The 7,580-nt window shown below is 37.7% G+C and overlaps 1 non-coding gene across 1 annotated transcript; it reads left to right on the top strand.

Annotated features, from left to right (window-relative positions):
- Window positions 1–2,411: 2,411 nt before the first annotated feature.
- LOC128283178 (small nucleolar RNA R71) lies at window positions 2,412–2,516 on the top strand. The gene has a single exon (XR_008273520.1). It is a non-coding gene; the product is annotated as a small nucleolar RNA R71 (small nucleolar RNA).
- The last annotated feature ends 5,064 nt before the right edge of the window (window positions 2,517–7,580 follow it).

Here is a 7,580-nt window from a genome sequence, read left to right as displayed (position 1 = left end):
ATTTAAGGGAAATTTGAAACAGACGACTTAAAAGGAAAAGTAGTCGGGGTAAACTGAACTGGGGAAAAGTAAAAGGAAATTGGGGTTCCAAAAAGCGACGACATTTTCAATCTATTAATAAATATTTGTGGCGTTTTTGTAGAAAGCGCCACTAATAACAATGTACTAACGACGCCGTTTTGCAATCTGTTAATAGATTTTGTGGCGTTTTTAGAGAAAACGCCGGCATTTCACACCTTTTGTGGCGTTTATTAAAGCTCCACTAATAAAAGACTACAAAACGAGGACATTTTGAAATCACTTTAAATATTTTGTGGTGTTTTTATATAAAGCGCCACTAATAACAAGGTAATAATGATGCCATTTTGCAATCTGTTGACAGATTTTTGTGGCGTTTCTGGATAAAACGCCGGTAATTCTCACCTTTTGCGGCGTTTATGGAAGCGCCACTAATAACAAGGGTGTAGACGATGATGTTTTACATTCTTTTAATAGATGTTTTGTGGCGTTTTTTAGAAAGCGCCACTAATAACAAAGCTTCAAAACGACATAGTTTAAACTATTAATACATATTGGCGGCGTTTTTTGCTAAAACGCCACTAATTATGACAATAATTTTTCCTCCCTTTTTTTTCTCTTTTATTATTATTATTATTATTATTTCCTATTAATACATGGTTAAATTTTAATTTGGTCTCTCTAATATATTTAAATATTAGATTTATTTGCATATACTTTAATTTTTAATATCATTTAGTCTATATATTTTATAATATTTTTAATTAATCTAAGCAGTTAATGTTATTGACTTTTTAATAAAACATTACATGGTAGTATATAATTTGAATATTTAGAGAATAGAGATTGAAATGTGGTTTCCATTTTTATATGTTTGTGTCGTTCGTTCTTTTACATTAATATCTATATGTATCCATATATATGAAATTTATTCTTCAAAGTTAATTTAGGATTTATATAGTATTTAAGTGTTTAAAGGTTTATTGTCTACAGTTTAAGGTTTTATGGTTTTGGATTTAGGGTTTATAGTTTTAAGTTTTATAATTTAGGGTCTAGTGATTTAGGTTTATAGTTTTATGATTTAGGAATCTATATTTATCTTTAGCGGTGTTTTTAGAGAAGCGCCGCTAATGAACTGAAGCTTACACAATACGACGTCGTTCACATTAATCTTTTAGCGGCGTTTTTAATAAAGCACCGCTATAGGTGGACCTATAGCGGCGCTTTACTGAAAACGCCGCTAATACTCAATCTATTCGATTTTTAGTGGCGTTTTCTTTTCAAACACCGCTAAAAACGCCGCTAAAACCTTATTTCGGTGTAGTGGCATTTAGCTCCACATGCGACGCCTCATCCAACTTCCGTTTATTTGCTAAAAGCTCCTTTAAAAATTTCATTGCGTTTGACATCTGTGATAGAGCTTCAATAAATGGTAAGTTAATATGTAATTTTTTCAAGAGTTTAAGGAATTTACTAAATTGTTCATCTGAGCGGTCTTTCCTTGTCACGTTGGGGTATGGCACATGAGATTTATATTCAACATTTTCACTAATTTGTTTTTATTATGACCTACCTCACCTTGACCTCTGCTTACCACAGTTTCTTGTCTCGATTCTGGCTCAGGTTCAACGACTCTTTCTTCATCTTGAATATTAATTGCGTTGAGCTGTTCCCTTGGGTTAGGTTCAGTATTACTTGGCAAGCTACCTTGTGGTCGTTCGGAGATTAGTTTGGACAGCTGGCCTATCTGAGTTTCAAGCCCTTGGATTGACGTTTGTTGATTTTTAAGTGTTGTCTCAGTGTTCTGAAAATGGGTTTCTGACACCGAGATAAATTTAGACAGCATCTCTTCAAGGTTCGGCTTCTTCTCTTATTGGTAGGGTGGTTGTTGGAAGCCTGGAGGATGTTGTGTTCTTTGATTTCCTTGACCGCCCCACGAGAAATTGGGATGGTTCCTCTAACCTGCATTGTAAGTGTTACTATATGGATTGTTTTCAGATCGAGGATTATTACCAATGTAATTTAACTGCTCGTTATCCATGTTGTGGCCATAAGGTTGGTATTCCAAATTGCTTGATTCACCTCTACTTGCTTCGCACTGCATTACTGGGTGAACTTGTAAAGAACTAAGAAAACCATCAATTTTCTTATTCAAGAGTTCTACCTGATTAGAGAGCATGGTGACCGAATCGACGTTATAAACACCGGATGTTTTCATTGGCTTTGTCCTCATGACTTGCCACTAATAGTTAATCAGTGACATCTCCTTTATAAACTCATAAGCATTTTTAGGTGTTTTATTATTGATGGTTCTGCCAGCAGCTGCGTCAACCATTTACCGAGTCGAAGGATTCAAGCCATTATGGAACGTTTGAACCTGTAGCCACAGAGGTAATCCATGATGATGGCACCTTCTCAAAAAGTCTTTGTATCTCTCCCATGCATCGTAGAGTGTTTCTAAATCCATCTGCACAAAAGAAGAGATATCATTACATAATTTAGCCGTTTTATTCGGCAAAAAATGTTTTAGTAAAAATTTTTCGGTCATTTGTTCCCAAGTAGTAATTGACCCTCATGGTAACGAGTTCAACCACTGTTTAGCTTTGTTCCTCAATGAAAAGGGAAACAACCGAAGACGTATGACATCATCAGAAACACCATTGATTTTAAATGTATCGCATAGCTCCAAAAAGTTTGCTAAGTGAGCGTTAGGATCTTCATCCTGCAAACCATCAAACTAAACAAACTGTTGTATCATTTGAATTGTGTTAAATTTCAGTTCAAAAGTATTTGCAGCTACAGCAGGTCTAACTATGCTCGATTCAGTTCTTGTTAAAGAAGGTTTATCATAATCATACATAGTACGTGGAGCAGGATTTTGATTAACTGCAATTGCAGGAGGCAGCTGATTGTCTTGGTTTTCAGCCATCTCTTTGATTGGGGGTTGAGTATTGTCCTCTTGCTCGTTCTCTGTGTATCTTAAGCTTCGCCTTATTTCTCTTTGGTTTCTGCAAACTGTGCAATCGATTTCTTCGTCAAAAAGTAGTGGTCCTGACGGGTTTCTTCTAGTCATAAACTATAAAAACCTGCCAAGAGAAAGAAAAAGTAAATTAATAAATAAATAATAAAAAATTAAATTAAATTAAATTGCAAGAAAAATAAATGACTAAAGTAATAAAAATTGAGCATTCCTAATATCTTAGTTCCTCGGAAACGACGCCAAAAACTTGATTGCGATTTTCGTGTGACAGGTTTTAAATACTTATAATGAATCGTTCGTGAAACTAACTATTGTCACGATGTAGGCAAGTGTATCTATCGAACAATAGTATAGTTTTAGCAAGACCGGATTGTCGAACCCAAAGGAACTAAAAGTACTAGTAATGATTATCTTTTTATTATCTAGCCTAAGAATAAGGGGGTTTTGTTTTAACTAACTAAGAATTCACAGAAAGTAGAATTGGGGGATTACTTTTGGAAAACGATTGAATTAAGACAATACCTAAGGAAAAATCCACCTATACTTTACTTGTTATTGTGGCTTCGAATCGGACGATTTATTCATTTAACTTGTTCCATAGAATCCCTCAATTATGTTATTATTCCTATTCAAGACTAATAACGTCTAATCCCTAGATTGAATAATTGAGACTTTTCTCTAATTAACACCCTAGGGTTGCATTAACCCGATCTATGGACCCCTTTATTAGGTTTCACCCTAATCCGACAAAATCTTGTCACCCTATCTCTAGGCGCACAATCAACTCCGCTTAATTATGACAAAAGTACTCTTAGACAGGGTCTATTCTTCCTCTGAATAAGAGCTTATTTTGAATCAGTATCCTGGGATATCAAAACAAGAATTAAGAACACATAATTAAGAATAAGTTAAAATATTTATCATACAATTCAGAAAATAATAACAAGATTCGTCTTAGGTTTCATTCCCCTTAGGTATTTAGGGGATTTAGTTCATAACTAAAAAGGAAAACATCTCAGAAGAATAACGAATACAAAACATAAAGAAAACCCAAAACTCCTGAAGGGAAATTGAGGGGAGATCTTCAGTATTGATGATGAATCCGACTTCTGAGATGGAACAATCCGCTTTCTTCGAGTAATTTATTCCTCCGTCTCCGTGCCTCCCTCTTTCTTCCTCCTCTAGGTTGTATTTATAGGCTTTGGAAGGCCTAAGAACCCTCGAAATTAGCCTTATTCGAATTAGGCTCAACTTGGGCTCGACAGGGACACGCTCGTGTGAGTCGTGCTTCGATTCTGCCAAATTGACACGGCGGTGTGGTCTATCCGTGTAAGGAAGTCCAGGCCGTGTCGATTTCGTACTTTGGCCCATTTTCTCCATTTTTGGCCCGTTTCTCATTCCTTTCGCTCTCCTATGCTCTCCTAAGTATATAACATGAAATTAAGGTATTAGGAGCATCGAATTCACCAATTCTAAGGGAAAATCATCCATAAAATGTGTTAAGCACGGGGTAAAAATATGTATAAATTACGGTTTATCAACGGCCGTGTGTCTCAACCGTATGGAGGGCACGACCTAGTGCAAGGGCGTGTGTCTTGGCTGTATGCCCCTAAATGCATGCTGACGTAATAAATAGAATGCTTGAGTTTTTGGGCATGGGTGACCAAACGGGCGTGTCTAGGCCGTGTGGAGGACACGGGCCAGGGACACGGGCATGTGCTTGGCCGTGTGAAAACCCCTATAGGTTCGAAATAAAAATTAATTTTTAGAAATTCAACACGGGTTAGGGACACGGACGTGTCCCAATGCACACAGGCGTATGCATTGTCTCCACACAAGCGTGTGAGGCATTAACCTAGAAATTTTCTTAAAATTTTCTTAGGTCCTCGGTTTAGTCCTGGACTATTTCCAATGTATGCTTTGAGCTTCGTAGTCCCATAATAGGGATACTAAGATGTTGTTTGATTAGTTTCAAATTGGAACAAAATTTTATAACCCGTATTTCTCGCAAATGTTCGAGTGCATGTCTAGTAACGCCTCGTAACTGGTCTCGGTCTTTGGTATGGGTAAGGGGTGTTACATTTAGTGGTATCAGAGCTATGATTTAGTCGATTCTAAGACTATCGTAGAGTGTATCAAGTTTAGCTATACATGTCATTATATGAACGTTGATAGTGTGATATCTCCTAATTGTTAAAATCATTTTTGAATATAGTAAATGTCTTCCAATCAAGCACAAGATGAGTCCGAGGGCTAAGATAGATGATGATACTAAACAAGCCGAGTTCTGGCTCAAGAATACTACACGAGTATTGGATGAATTATCGTACACACCTGAGGAGTGTTTAAAGTGTGTTGTATCTCTCCTAAAGGAAACTGCATACCACTAGTGGAAGACTGTATCTTTAGTGGTGCCAAAGGAAAACATCACTTGGGAATTTTTCCAAGTGGAGTTTAAGAAGAAATACATCAGTCAAAGGTTCTTAGATTTTAATTGAAAGGAGTTCCTGGAACCCAAACAAGGAAATAAGACTATATCGAAATACGAAAGGGAGTTTGTAAGGCTAAGTCAGTATGCAACTGGAATGGTTCAAACCGAGTCAAAAATGTGTAAATGCTTCGAGGAAGGTCTGAATGAGGAAATCAAGCTGTTGATTGGGATTCTTGAGGTACGAGAGTTCGCTGCATTAGCTGATCTGGCCAAGAAGGCCGAGGAGCTCAATAATGAAATGAAACAAGCAAAGAGAGAAGCTCGAGTTTCGAGCAAGAGATGCAGCGGTAAGAAGCTCTTATTTCCCGCAAAGAAATCAAGGAGCCAACATGAACGCTCCACTTCATCGGTAGGATATTCGGGTAGAGCGAGAAGCTCTAAATGGCACAACCCGAAGTCTTCTTCCCCGATGGTAACTAGTGTGGGGAGTGTAGATGCCCAAAAGCCGGAGTGTAAAAGCTGCAATAAATTTCTCTTCCAAGAGTGCCAAATGAAGAGTGGTACGTGCTATAGATGTGGTTCTCTTGGCCACTTCCTCAGAGACTGCCCAGAGTGAACTGATAAAGAGGTGGAAGTAGCCCTGAAGTCGAGTTCTCCTATTTCATGAGGAATACCTCCGAGGTATCCTGGAAGTGCTAGTGGCAGTCGAGTTGCTGCCAAAGACACTGTAAAATCAGAGGCTCTAGCCCCGGCAAGAACGTATGCAATACGCGCTCGAGAGGAAGCCTCTGCTCCTAACATCATCACGAGTACTTTTTCTCTTTTTAATACTTGTGTTGTTGCCTTAATTGATCCGGGATCGACGCATTCATACATTGGCATAAAATTGGTGTCTAGTATGAATATATCCATTGAACTTACGAAATTTATTATCAGAGTGTCGAACCCATCAAGCAAGTCAGTTCTGGTTGATAAAGTCTGTAATAATTGTGTTTTGATGATTCAGGGTCATTACTTTTCGGCTAACCTTATGTTACTGCCATTTGATGAGTTTGATGTAATACTTGGTATGGATTGGTTAGCCGTGCATGATGTAATTGTAAACTGTGGTAGCAAGTATATTGTATTGAAGTGCCCAGATGGTGAGATTCTACGGGTTAATTTAAGAGAATTTGGTACACCGCTAGTTGTAATTACTTCAATGATGGCTTGGAGGTATATGAGAAAAGGGTACGAAGCCTACCTTGCTTTTGTACTGAACACTAAGGAAACGGAGTTGAAGATTGAGTCTGTGCCAATAGTATGTGAATATTCAGACGTGTTCCCGGAGGAATTACCCAGATTACCTCCTGAAAGAGAGATAGAGTTTGGTATTAAATTGGTGCCAGGAACAGCCCCTATTTAAATTACTCCATATAGGATGGCACCAACCGAGCTTAAAGAGTTAAAAGCACAGTTGCAAGAGTCAACGAATAAAGGTTTTGCAAGGCCGAGTTTTTCGCCTTGGGGTGCTCCCGTATTATTTGTAAAGCAGAAAGATGGTTCAATGAAGCTATGTATAGATTATCGGCAATTGAACAAGGTAACTATCAAGAATAAGTATCCTTTGCCAAGGATCGATGATTTGCTTGACCAGTTGAGAGGAGCCATTATATTCTCTAAAATAGACTTGAGGTCTGGCTACTATTAGTTGCAAGTTAAGGAATCAGACGTGCCTAAGATAGCTTTCAGAATGAGGTATGGCCACTATGAATTCCTTGTCATGCCATTTGGGTTGACGAATGTATTCTTTGAGCCTCGTTGCAGACTTGGACAAGTTTGCTTTTGTGTTCATTGAATAGGATATTTATGGATCTAATGAATAGGATATTTCGGCCATACTTGGACAAGTTTGTTGTTATGTTCATTGACGACATTTTGATTTATTCCAAGGATGAGACAGAGATGCAAAGTATCTGAGAACTATGTTGCAGACCTTACGAGAAAAACAATTGTATGCTAAGTTTAGTAAGAGTGAGTTTTGGCTCCAAGAAGTAGGGTTTTTGGGTCATATTGTTTCGGATGAAGGCATCCAAGTTGATCCAAGTAAGATCTCTGCTATCGTTGAATGGAAACCACCTAAAAATGTAACCAAGGTTAGAAGTTTTTTGG

The sequence above is a fragment of the Gossypium arboreum genome, chromosome 10, assembly GCF_025698485.1.
Source record: "Gossypium arboreum isolate Shixiya-1 chromosome 10, ASM2569848v2, whole genome shotgun sequence".
In the NCBI taxonomy this organism is placed as follows: Eukaryota; Viridiplantae; Streptophyta; class Magnoliopsida; order Malvales; family Malvaceae; genus Gossypium; species Gossypium arboreum.
The sequence above is the reverse complement of the archived record's forward strand: the minus strand, read 5'-3'. Positions and strand labels throughout refer to the sequence as shown.